Source organism: Protopterus annectens, chromosome 1.part2, assembly GCF_019279795.1.
Source record: "Protopterus annectens isolate FY-2018-M chromosome 1.part2, PAN1.0, whole genome shotgun sequence".
NCBI lineage: Eukaryota > Metazoa > Chordata > Ceratodontiformes > Protopteridae > Protopterus > Protopterus annectens.
Genome location: NC_056727.1, coordinates 1,052,315,999 through 1,052,329,614, shown reverse-complemented (window position 1 = coordinate 1,052,329,614; position 13,616 = coordinate 1,052,315,999).

The following is a 13,616-nucleotide window of genomic DNA, read 5'->3' as shown; positions in this document are numbered from 1 at the left end:
AAGAATGAACTAATTCATTAAAAGGCCTGGATTGTGTAAGACAGTCTCACCGTGTTGCATTATAAGAATATATTTTTGCAGTACCTGCTTTACAGCTCCTAGCAAATGCAAAGAGATTGACATTTGTCAGGTCATAGTCTGAATTATGTGGCATGATTATCACCAGAATCTGATCTTCAGCATCCATTTTGTAGTCATTGTCACATATGACTATGATACAGTCCTTGTTTAAAATCAGATTGTAAAGGATCACTGTATTTAGTTGAAAACTGTAACTCTGGCAGTTAGTGCAGAGGACTAAACTCCAACTTGTTAATAAGCTGCTTCCCATGACAGGGGCACATTTTTCAATCTTTTCACCTTCATTTACCTACTGAGTGACATTGAGCAAACCACTTAACCAGACAGTGCTTTGGAGCAATTGAGAATTTAGACTAGGCTTTTTAATGGTCTCCTGTACTGCATGCCTAGTAACTAGAAACCTCTTGGCATTGTTTTCCAGACATCCCCTGTCATATAGCTGATTTGGTTCAGAAAATGTTATGGCAGCACACTTTATTTTAATGCAACATAGCAGGCACTATTTGTAGATGAAGTTATTTGCTGCCAGCAACTGCTAGATCAGTAATAGTTCTCTTTAATGCGCAATTATTCAGATGACTTTTTCTTCTGGGAGATTGTGTATATTGACTTAGCATATGTTATCAGGCATTTAATATTTCTAATGCCCTCATAAATGCTCTTCTACTTAAAGTATGACACACCTGACGGGTTCCTACAGCATGATATTACTGATCTTTATACAAGTTCATGTACTTCAATCAAAGCTACCAATAAAGTACATGTTAAGTGCTTCATACCAACAAGGTCTGTACACTGTCAATAAAGTGAATCTAACTTCTGGTGTAGGTCTCACTACCTTGTGCTCTTATCTGGTCATTTTAAACAGTTATTAGTTTGACTCTGCAGGATGAGTGAGAATGTGTTGGTGTATGCATGTGTGTGAATTAAGTAGGAATACTTCAGCTACTATGTTTGTGGGCAACACATTTGAAATATGTGACTTTGGTCATTATTATTGTTAATTCTTAGAGACAGACATCTGAGAAGGATGCACTCAACAATGTAGCTTTAATTGCTTGGTTTGGGGATGTCTTTTGATAAAAATGACTGACCCTGTTGAGCTGATAAAGTTAAAAAGTAATCAATCTGTTTTTGCAGGACTAGTGTGCATTTGTGTAAAGTAAACTGGATTACTTTACTGTGATCATTTTTATCAGAATCAGATGTGATAGATTTACTTACCATAATTTTTGAGTATGGTTAATTATATTGGCATAAGTTTGAGTGGCCTTTTGTAGGATCATAGGAGATAACTAGGCTATCGACCCAGAGGTCATTTTAAGTCTAGCCATTTCTACCCAATGTAATACCATAGAAGTACTAGTCAATACCCAAGACTGCATTTAGTGATGACTGCCCATGTCCAGGAGGGTTGTGAGTACTATCATTGATAAGAATTTACTGTGCCCAATCCGCTCATCCAGGTTCCTCTTGAACAGTATTATAGAGGTGTTCTATTTCACACAAATCAGTAGCCTGTTCCAAAGATGTGGCAGTTGCTAGGTAATAAATCTGTCCCTTCAACATGTCCTATTTAAGTCACAGGCCATATTTAAGTCCCTGGAATGGGTAGATCCAGATGCATTTGATTTACAGATATGCAGTAAGTTCATTAGGTTTGGGTCTTGGGTTGCTCTGCAGGCCAAGCACAAGTGTCCCCTACAAAGTCTATACAATACGGAGTATAGTGCTAGGGTAACCAAAAATGAGACGAAAGAGTGAACTTCAGTACAAAAAACCACACAGGGTTCACTCTGGAGACCAAATAAGAGTATGAGTCCCTAGAACCTGGATAAATATCCAACCAAATATTCCAAAAGGATAATGGAGCCTTGAAGTTGAAAAAATGTAGTTTAATAACTCTTGTAACAAACAAAAGTGCGTTTTCGAATATCTTCCTCAGATACTGACACAATATCAAATGCACTCTTGAATAAAAAACACCCTTCTTTTATACATTAAGTAAATTGACTCATAAACTTCAATTGCTTGTTAAATTACAACATAATTGATAGTAATTAAACATCTTGACCTAAGTAAAAATCTTCCTATGAATTGTGTATTGAATCTGTATAATATTTGTACGTAGTTAATATGTTTTAAAAACCTGTTTGTTATACTATGAACTGTTAAAATTATTAAAATTAGTTTAATAATAAATTGATTAAAAATTAAATACTTAATATATTTAAACATATAAAATTAAAAAATGGTGTATTCATTATATGTTTTGTGTATAATACTACCATCTAGTGGACAAAATGATAAATTACAACTTAGCAGCTCTTAATTTGAGAACTGGAGTAATTGAAAGCATTTCATTTAAACCAGGCTCCTTAGTAGCTTCCAAAATTATTTGCCAAAATAACTCTCTGTATTCGAGTTTGGTTTCCTACATGCCACCCCTGACTTCTTTTGGAACAATTTCTAATACAAAAAATAAAAACACTGATTCCTTACAAATCTGGGAATGCCTAAACAGTGCATTATTCATATTATTTTTCTTGATTTCATAATAGTGTTCGTATATTCTTGATTTAAGTTTTCTTTCTGTTTTTCCCACATAAAAAGAAGAACAGGAGTGGCATGTGGCAAGGTATACAACCCCTGTGGTGTTGCAATTGACAAATTTGGAGGATGTTATAGTTCTATTTCTACTAGAAATAAAAATGTTAACACCAGTATAAATGAATTGACATTGAGAACATGAACCACACTTGTATGTTCCTTTTCTGTGAGATTCACCATCACACCCCATGCTACCCCCAAACTCAAAGATATTTTTTAAATTCATATCTCTTCTGTATATAAATTTCAAAGGCTGTTTTCTTATATATTCTAAATCCGTAAAGTTCCTAAACTTGTCCCATTCTCGAATAATTGTGTTTTTTAATAAAAACGAGTCTCCTGTATAATCCATTATAAATGCTTTTGAAAAATTGTTGGTATTACTAGGATGATTTAAATGTATATCAACTAGGGGAACATCTTGTCCTAAAATAGGGGCAAATTTTCCTTTTCTACCTTCTATTACCAAATTAATAATTTAATCTATTAGGAAATTGGGGTAACCTCTGTCTTTAAACATATTCATAACAAATTTGCTATCCGAATAAAAATCTCTTTCATCGGAGGTCATCCTGCTAGTTCTAATAAGTTGTCCCTTAAGAATATTTCTTTTCTGACTAAAGGGATGCCCACTTGAAAAATGCAGGTACGAGTTTGAAAAGGTGGGTTTCCTGTAGACCCTAGAGACAAAATGATCGTGTTTTTTAGTTAATAAAACATCTAAATATATACATTCTTCAAAATTGACAGTATATGTAAAATCTAAAAAACTGGTAGTACTTTTAATATATTGTAAAAATTCTAAAAATCTATCCATAGTATCAGTCCAAAAAATAACAATATCATCCAAAAAGCGCTTGTAAAATACCCAGCAACTAGTAAATTCACATTCATTGATAAATAATATTTCCCACCATGATAGAATAATATTTGCATATGTGGGGGAACACTTGGCCCCCATGGCCACGCCCTTTTCTTGCCTAAAGAATTCTCCTTGAAAAAACATAAAATTGTTTTTGAGCACTATTTCCATCAGTAATAGACAAGTTCTAAAAACATCAGGTGGTATACTTTTGTGATGTATCATACTTTCTTCTAACCACAATAATCCTATGTCGTAAGGTATTGACCCGAACAAATCAACAATGTCAAGAGTGATAAAAATTATTTTGTCAGAAAACAAATGTTTTTTAACCTGTCTTAAAAAATCCCAAGAATCTTTTAAGGTATTTGCACCACAATTTGATAAATTTTTTTTTTTAATTTTTTTTAAATTTTTTAGTTTGATGTCAATGTACTTTGCTAAGGGAGTAGTGATAGAGCCTTCGGATGCAACTATTAACCTTAAGGGTGGATCATCCTGGTCTTTATTGTCCTTCGGGATACCAAATACTGATGGAACTCTGGGGTTCTGGGTGGTAAGAAAATTAAAAGTGTCTAAATCAATGGAGCCCTCAAGTAATAAATCATTAAGTAAAACATTAATCTTAGCTTTTGAAATATTGACTTCGTTGATAGAGGCCTTGGTATAGCTGTTTGCATTGTGCAGGCTCTCTTTCATCTTTGATTCGTATAATATGGCATCCATTAAAACTACACCACCCCCTTTGTCTGGTTGCATGATTCTAAGATTTTTGTTTCTTTTCAAACCATCCAATAAACTAAGTTCTTCTTTAGTCAAATTAGAAAAAACATGGTGTGAACTTACAGTTTTCCTAATTTCAAATTCCATGACTTTTTCAAAATTTTTTAACTGGGGATGGAGTGGAGGGTTGAAAACACTCTTCTTTCTTAGTTCTGTTTGAATAATGTTGCTATAATCCTTACCATCAAACATTAACCCCAGATTTTGTTTCCTTAAAAACAATTTTAAGTCCACTATGGCCCTTGGTACACTGACTTTTCTAATTGGAATAAACTTAAAGCCTTTTATAAACAAATTAAAAAATTCGATAGAAACATCCAATATACTATAGTTGTAAATTTTATATTGGTTATACTCAAAAACGTGACCATTTTGTTTTATTAAATTTTCTCTTTCGTTTAGTTCCTGTAATTCCCCCTGTGTGGATGAACAGGATAATGATAATGTACTGCTGTCCTGTTGCGTAATCGGTCTGACCTCCTCAAGGGGGGAATATACTCTAAAGGGATGTCACTAGTTGTATCTGTTTCATTTGGATTTACAAATTCACAATCATTTTCTATCACTGTATTAGTATTGTCTGGGGTGAATCCCTCTTCTTCCCTTCTGTAATTATTGTATGATTTTGGCTTAGGGTATGCTGTCCCTAAACTATAGGCTTTTATATCCCTCTCAAACTTAAGGGCCTTTCTCTTCATGTTGTTCACACATTCTTTTTCAATGGTGGAAAAAATACTATTGTATACAATTTTCTCAGTTTGCACAGAAAATAATAAATCATTGGTAATGTTGCTATTAACTTTGTTGATTTTGGTGGTAAGGTGGGTTCTAATCCTGTCATTCTCAGCTATTATAGCTTTGACTATATCCAGACCACATCTATCAAAAATACTAATGAGTTCTTTATGAAAAATAGAGCCCTCTTCTACCCTATTCGGGTATTTGCTAATACGTAAACCTTTGGGAACTATTCCCTTGTCAATACATGCCTTCAAATAGGTATTATCACAAGCTAACCTTTCAAATTTGTCTAAATAAAAATATAACAAGTCCCAGTTTTCTTTGTAACTTTGGTTTCCTGTATTATTCTGTTGGGAAATCACACCAGATGAATGCATGGTAAATTCTTTCTCTAGGAATGTTTTTAAATCTACTGCAGTAGTAGAAAGAGGAAAGTCACCTTGTATAGGAAGTGAGCGCCGCTCGCGCTGTCCTCGCGGTTCTTTTGGGAACAAAGTTTGTCCATTGGCAGGAACATCGTTCATATTGGATCCAGACCGTAAAAGTAGTGGAAATTCTTCAAAAATGTCGATACTGGGTGGCAAAACAGATCGTCCTACCGTCTCAGCTTTGCAGCGTTCCATAGAAACAGGAAGTGTTTTGCCCATAGGTGCCCTTGTGGGAGGAACTTCCTTCAAAGTATTTGATTGACAGTTCAAAGAATGTGATGGTTGCATAAGTGGTGTAGCATACGCTACTATGGAAGTACAAACTGGAGTTAACAATTCTATTAATTGTGAAAGTTGACCGATAACTTTTCTCAGTTTTCCCTTTTCATTGAGAACCGAGACATTGTGGGACTCTGCTCCTGGTGTCTCCGCCATCTCCGAACACTGTACAATAACCAAAAATGAGACGAAAGAGTGAACTTCAGTACAAAAAACCACACAGGGTTCACTCTGGAGACCAAATAAGAGTATGAGTCCCTAGAACCTGGATAAATATCCAACCAAATATTCCAAAAGGATAATGGAGCCTGCACAATGCAAACAGCTATACCAAGGCCTCTATCAACGAAGTCAATATTTCAAAAGCTAAGATTAATGTTTTACTTAATGATTTATTACTTGAGGGCTCCATTGATTTAGACACTTTTAATTTTCTTACCACCCAGAACCCCAGAGTTCCATCAGTATTTGGTATCCCTAAGGTCCATAAAGACCAGGATGATCCACCCTTAAGGTTAATAGTTGCATCCGAATGCTCTATCACTACTCCCTTAGCAAAGTACATTGACATCAAACTAAAAAATTTATCAAATTGTGGTGCAAATACCTTAAAAGATTCTTGGGATTTTTTAAGACAGGTTAAAAAACATTTGTTTTCTGACAAAATAATTTTTATCACTCTTGACATTGTTGATTTGTTCGGGTCAATACCTTACGACATAGGATTATTGTGGTTAGAAGAAAGTATGATACATCACAAAAGTATACCACCTGATGTTTTTAGAACTTGTCTATTACTGATGGAAATAGTGCTCAAAAACAATTTTATGTTTTTTCAAGGAGAATTCTTTAGGCAAGAAAAGGGCGTGGCCATGGGGGCCAAGTGTTAACCCACATATGCAAATATTATTCTATCATGGTGGGAAATGTTATTTATCAATGAATGTGAATTTACTAGTTGCTGGGTATTTTACAAGCGCTTTTTGGATGATATTGTTATTTTTTGGACTGATACTATGGATAGATTTTTAGAATTTTTACAATATATTAAAAGTACTACCAGTTTTTTAGATTTTACATATACTGTCAATTTTGAAGAATGTATATATTTAGATGTTTTATTAACTAAAAAACACGATCATTTTGTCTCTAGGGTCTACAGGAAACCCACCTTTTCAAACTCGTACCTGCATTTTTCAAGTGGGCATCCCTTTAGTCAGAAAAGAAATATTCTTAAGGGACAACTTATTAGAACTAGCAGGATGACCTCCGATGAAAGAGATTTTTATTCGGATAGCAAATTTGTTATGAATATGTTTAAAGACAGAGGTTACCCCAATTTCCTAATAGATGAAATTATTAATTTGGTAATAGAAGGTAGAAAAGGAAAATTTGCCCCTATTTTAGGACAAGATGTTCCCCTAGTTGATATACATTTAAATCATCCTAGTAATACCAACAATTTTTCAAAAGCATTTATAATGGATTATACAGGAGACTCGTTTTTATTAAAAAACACAATTATTCGAGAATGGGACAAGTTTAGGAACTTTACGGATTTAGAATATATAAGAAAACAGCCTTTGAAATTTATATACAGAAGAGATATGAATTTAAAAAATATCTTTGAGTTTGGGGGTAGCATGGGGTGTGATGGTGAATCTCACAGAAAAGGAACATACAAGTGTGGTTCATGTTCTCAATGTCAATTCATTTATACTGGTGTTAACATTTTTATTTCTAGTAGAAATAGAACTATAACATCCTCCAAATTTGCCAATTGCAACACCACAGGGGTTGTATACCTTGCCACATGCCACTCCTGTTCTTCTTTTTATGTGGGAAAAACAGAAAGAAAACTTAAATCAAGAATATACGAACACTATTATGAAATCAAGAAAAATAATATGAATAATGCACTGTTTAGGCATTCCCAGATTTGTAAGGAATCAGTGTTTTTATTTTTTGTATTAGAAATTGTTCCAAAAGAAGTCAGGGGTGGCATGTGGGAAACCAAACTCGAATACAGAGAGTTATTTTGGCAAATAATTTTGGAAGCTACTAAGGAGCCTGGTTTAAATGAAATGCTTTCAATTACTCCAGTTCTCAAATTAAGAGCTGCTAAGTTGTAATTTATCATTTTGTCCACTAGATGGTAGTATTATACACAAAACATATAATGAATACACCATTTTTTAATTTTATATGTTTAAATATATTAAGTATTTAATTTTTAATCAATTTATTATTAAACTAATTTTAATAATTTTAACAGTTCATAGTATAACAAACAGGTTTTTAAAACATATTAACTACGTACAAATATTATACAGATTCAATACACAATTCATAGGAAGATTTTTACTTAGGTCAAGATGTTTAATTACTATCAATTATGTTGTAATTTAACAAGCAATTGAAGTTTATGAGTCAATTTACTTAATGTATAAAAGAAGGGTGTTTTTTATTCAAGAGTGCATTTGATATTGTGTCAGTATCTGAGGAAGATATTCGAAAACGCACTTTTGTTTGTTACAAGCGTTATTAAACTACATTTTTTCAACTTCAAGACTCCATTATCCTTTTGGAATATTTGGTTGTATATTTATCCAGGTTCTAGGGACTCATACTCTTATTTGGTCTCCAGAGTGAACCCTGTGTGGTATAGTGCTAGGGTCTTTAGTCGGTCCGTGTAACGCACATCCTGGAGGCCTTTGATCTTCTTTGTTAGAAACCTCTGAGATCTCTCTAATTGCTGCAGGTGCTTAGTATAGTACATACCAAATGGTATGTTATACTCAATTATGGTCCTGCTAAGTGCCGAGTATAGGAGGGTTATAACTTCTTTTCCTCTCAAGGCAATGCCTTTACTAAATCAAGTGAGCTACATGGAACATTTTTCTTACAATGATAGACACGTGGTGGTCAAAGTTAAGGTTGAGGTCAACCTGTGATCCCAGGTCCCTTACCACTTCATGTGTACTTAGGGTATTGTTGTTGATTTGACAGTGTGAAGGAGCATTGTTTTTGCTGAAGGGAATGATGATGCATTTCTCTGCATTCAATTTAAGACCGTGACTAATGCATCAGTCACTGGTCTGTGTGAGATCCTCCTGGAGTATACTGACATGGCTGAAATATTCTGAAATTGATACTTTTGTCATTATTGGCTCATATATTTTATTATACTACTTACTGGAAAAAGTTCAAAACTACAAATTTAAAATGCATGCTAACATATTTTGCTGTATTAAACCAGAAATATAACTTAAAACAATCAGGAAGGTGAATCAAAGAGCACAACTTTATGCATGGTCCTAAAAATGTGTGCATGGGGCCCATGATTTAAAAATTGCTCCCAGGGACCAAAGTACACTTAATCTACAACTGATCTAATGCATTTTCAATGAATGTGAGATGCAATGTATTTTTCAATAAATTTGAGTTTCAGAGGATGAGAATTTTACTGTTGCTCATACTAAGTCTGCTTTCAATGTGCAGGTGTTTTGTTTAGCAAATGGCCATCAGTGTTTTGATTATAAAATCTGAAATAAATGTTTTAAATTAAATCCAAGTCAATGTTGTAATTGTAAAAGTAATAAGAAAACAGTATGCACTCTGGCAGGTTTTAACAATGTTTATGTTAACTGGATAGAGATGTGGGCATATGATTCGAGGTCTGGTGGCTAGGCTGGCAGGTTTTAACAATGTTTATGGTAACTGGTTAGATATGTGGGCCTATGATTCGAGATCTGGTGGCTTGGCTACTAAAGATCCACTGGATTAACAGCCTAGTACTGACCTATGACCATATAATACTACAGTGCCTATAAAACCAACTCAGAATAAAAAGCACCTACACGTGGCAGTGCATCTGCACTGTAACCCATGTGATTAATCCAAGCTTCAACCATATAACAAACTATAAGAGTGAAGGGCAGATGAATACTGAAGCACAAAAATCTCTCCCCATTTTTTTAAAAAAATTTCCATACCTTTTGATAAACTTTTCTGTAATTTTCCACTGGAACTTGTTTGATTCCATTATGCTGTAATTTCACAATCTCACTGCATCTGTGAAAGGGATATGATATACATAGTCATGAATTTGTGAACTTAAATTGTCCACCACAAATATGTTGTTCAATAACTCCATATATATATATATATATATATATATATATATATATATATATATGTGTGCCTCTCTCTCTCTCTCTCTCTCTCTATATATATATATATATATATATATATATATCTGTGTGTGTGTGTGTGTGTATATATATGTATATATATATATATATATATATATATATATTAATCTATGTGTGCGTGTATATGTATATATATATATATATATATATATATATATATATATACAGGGGTGTAGCTAGGATTTTCAAATTTGTACTCACAGCTCTCAAACTGCTACCCCCCTCCCAAGCCAAGCTACGGCCATTCTCGTAATTCACGGTTCGCTCTTTTAGTATTGATGAAGAGGCATTTGCTGTAATGCCTCTTCAGTAATATAATATAAATTCACTCAAACTCGGTTCCTTGAATTGAAAATGAACCTGAAAGCCAGTTCTTTGAAAAATACAGCATGGTAGTTGGGGTAAAGGATTCATGCTTTTGTTTTCTGTAACTAAGGTGCAGGTTTTGAGCTTGAGTAAATTACTAACCACCTGCTACCCCTAACTAGGGTGTTTCATTCACACACACACCCCTACTTACCTCTTAGTGCAAGAAATATGGACAAAGCCTAAAATAAACAGGGACATATATTAAATAATGCTCTCATGAACTTAGAAAGTTGCTAGAATAACAGGATTTGTGCTAGTATGAGAAAGTTGCTAGAATAATAGGATTTGTGCTAGTATGAATTTTTCTAAAGGACATGAAGTCTGAAACTCAAATGTCTGTCACTATTTAGCAACTTCAGCCTTCAATGATTTTCTAGAAAATCACAAAATTTATGAGGAACAGACAAAAAATATGGGGCAAAAATCTGGACATTCTGCAAAATTTGGACAGTTGAGAGGTATGCTACCTACCTACCTACCTACCTCACACACACACACACACACACACACACACACACACACACACACACACACACACACACACACACACACACACAAACACACACACACACAAAATAATCTGTTTGCGATTGCCTTCCAACTACATTTCCTGCTCGCAGCCAGCCGGCCATGACGTGAGCTCACTTCTGACTGGCTGGTATCCTCCTTAAAGGAGCCAACACCCTTGAAATATGTACATAGTTTTTTTTTTTTTTTAAAGCTACCCCCTCTTCTAAAAAAGTTGCACTGAAATCAGTACAGTGTGTATGCCTCCCGACATCCCTGTATATATATATATATATATATATATATATATATATATATATATATATATTTCAAACAACCAGCTCCAGCACTCAATAATAATAAAAATCCACAACCAGAAGCCATGTGTAAGGATTTAATGGCAGACAAATACAGCCACAGACCGGTTTCGCCACATGGCGCCATCAGTGTGTGCCAGGAAATGGAGAACCGTTATTCTTAAAGATGAGAATTAAAGCAAGAGCTTAAAATAAAAATCAAACAGCAACATTAAATCAAAAAATCAAACTTATATATACAAGTCCAGAAAACAAAAACACAATTGTATCACCAAATAACCAATAAATAAATATTGTCAAAAATTAAATATAATATTACCTGTCATAAGCTTACTATATCCAAAAAGGTACCTAAAAAATAAATTACCAATGATCATTAAGACCTGGTTAAAATAATGCACCTAAATTAATTATCCACAGGCGTTCCTTACTTGTCAAAATTTGATGTTTATGTAATTGTGTAATGTCATCTCCCACTACCATGTCTATACCCAAAAAAATGAAATGAGCAGAATTATGTACTAAAACATGTTTATATAAAGCACTTCATGAACGTTTACAGTTGATATCACTTATGTGTAGTGCTATACATTGTTTGAAAGAATGAGACGTTTGTCTCACACAAAAAGACCCACATTGGCAGACTGCCATGTACGCAACCCATTGACTGGAACAGGTAATCAGATGTCTAATATTGTACACCTTTGGACTTAGTCCTAGATATCAATTTACAATAAGTGCAATGTCCACAAAAGGTGCTACCAACAATTCTTCTGGCTACATGACCAGACTGACTAGTATGTCCTTTTTTTCAGGAAGAGAAATGCTCTCCCACTCTACAAAAACCAAAATGACAATAATTGTCCAATATTAGTCTAAAAGACTTCAAAATATGCCAATACTTGGCTATCTCTGATTTTATCTTGAAAGTGTTAGTGCCAAAAGTATTAATCAACCGGGGCTTTTCTTGACCTTCTAGATTATCGGCCTGCTTTTCTTGAAAAAGTTCCACCTTAGGTAAATGCACTGCCTGTTGATAGGCATAATCAATCCAAGTATTATTATAACCCCTTGATCTAAATCTAGATTTAAGATTGTCTGCCTCAGTGTGAAAATCTTTGTCTGAGTTGCATATTCATCTTTCTCAGAAACTGCACCTTAGGAATATTATTGACTATATGTCTGGGATGGCAACTATTAGTATGTAATAAAGAATTCCTGGAGAAAGGTTTACAATAGAGACCAGTAATAATAGTCCCATCTATAGCTTTAGTCACATTTACTTCCAAGAATTCAACATTAAATAAATTGATTTTGCCACTAAACAAAAATATGACAAGTACTTTTCACTTACCTAAATTGCCATTCGAGACTACCCAACAATCATCTAAATACCTTCACCACATAATTAAATGTGGAAAAAAACATTGATATTGCTATAAATGAATTGCAATTCAAAATACCCTATAAATAGGTCCACATAAATCAGTGCAAATGTAGCACCCATAGAGGTACCTTTAATCTGTAAAAGCCATTGAGATCCAAATCTGAATGAGTTATGTTCTAACACTAGCCCTAATAATGTAAGCAAAAATTTCACTTCAGCCTCATCATACATTCTGGAATATTGTAACCAGTATTTCACTGCACAAATACAACCCACATGTGGAATACTATAGCAATAACCCACGCCTGGGTGTGGGTAATGCTGGATTTACCCACGGTTGGTTTGGTTTGGCCACGAGGTTAAAGCCCAAGTGGCCAAACAAAGACAACCGTGGGTAAATCCAGCATAACCCACACCCAGAAGTGGGTTATTGCTATTATACAATGACATTATTTAAGAAAAAAAATAATTACTTTTCTTAAATAATGGCATTGTATAATGCCTCCTTGCTGCCCTTCTGCAGCTGTCTGGTATTCTGCGGCAGTTCTGATTACTGTGCATGCATATGCTTATGCAGCTCATCAGAGTTGTGGGTGGAAGCAACGGAGAAAGCAAGATCTTTGTTGCTTTTTACAAACTGTCTTGCTTTGTTAAAGGAGTTTAACATAGCGAGACCACTTTAAAAAATAAACGGAGGATCTCCGTTGCTTTTTTTAAAGCTGTCTCACTATGTTAAACCCATTTAACATAGCGAGACATTTTTGAAAAAAGCAATGGAGAAAGCAAGATCTCTGTTGCTTTTTGCACACTGTCTCGCTATGTTAAAGGAGTTTAACATAGCGAGACAGCTTTAATAAAAGCAACAGAGAATCTCCGTTGCTTTTTTTAAAACTGTCTCGCTATGTTAAACCCATTTAACATAGGGAGACACTTTTAAAATAAGCAACGGAGATAGGAAGATCTCCATTACTTTTTTTTAAAGCTGTCTCGCTATGTTAAACTTGTTTAATGTAGCGAGACAGTATGTAAAAACAATGG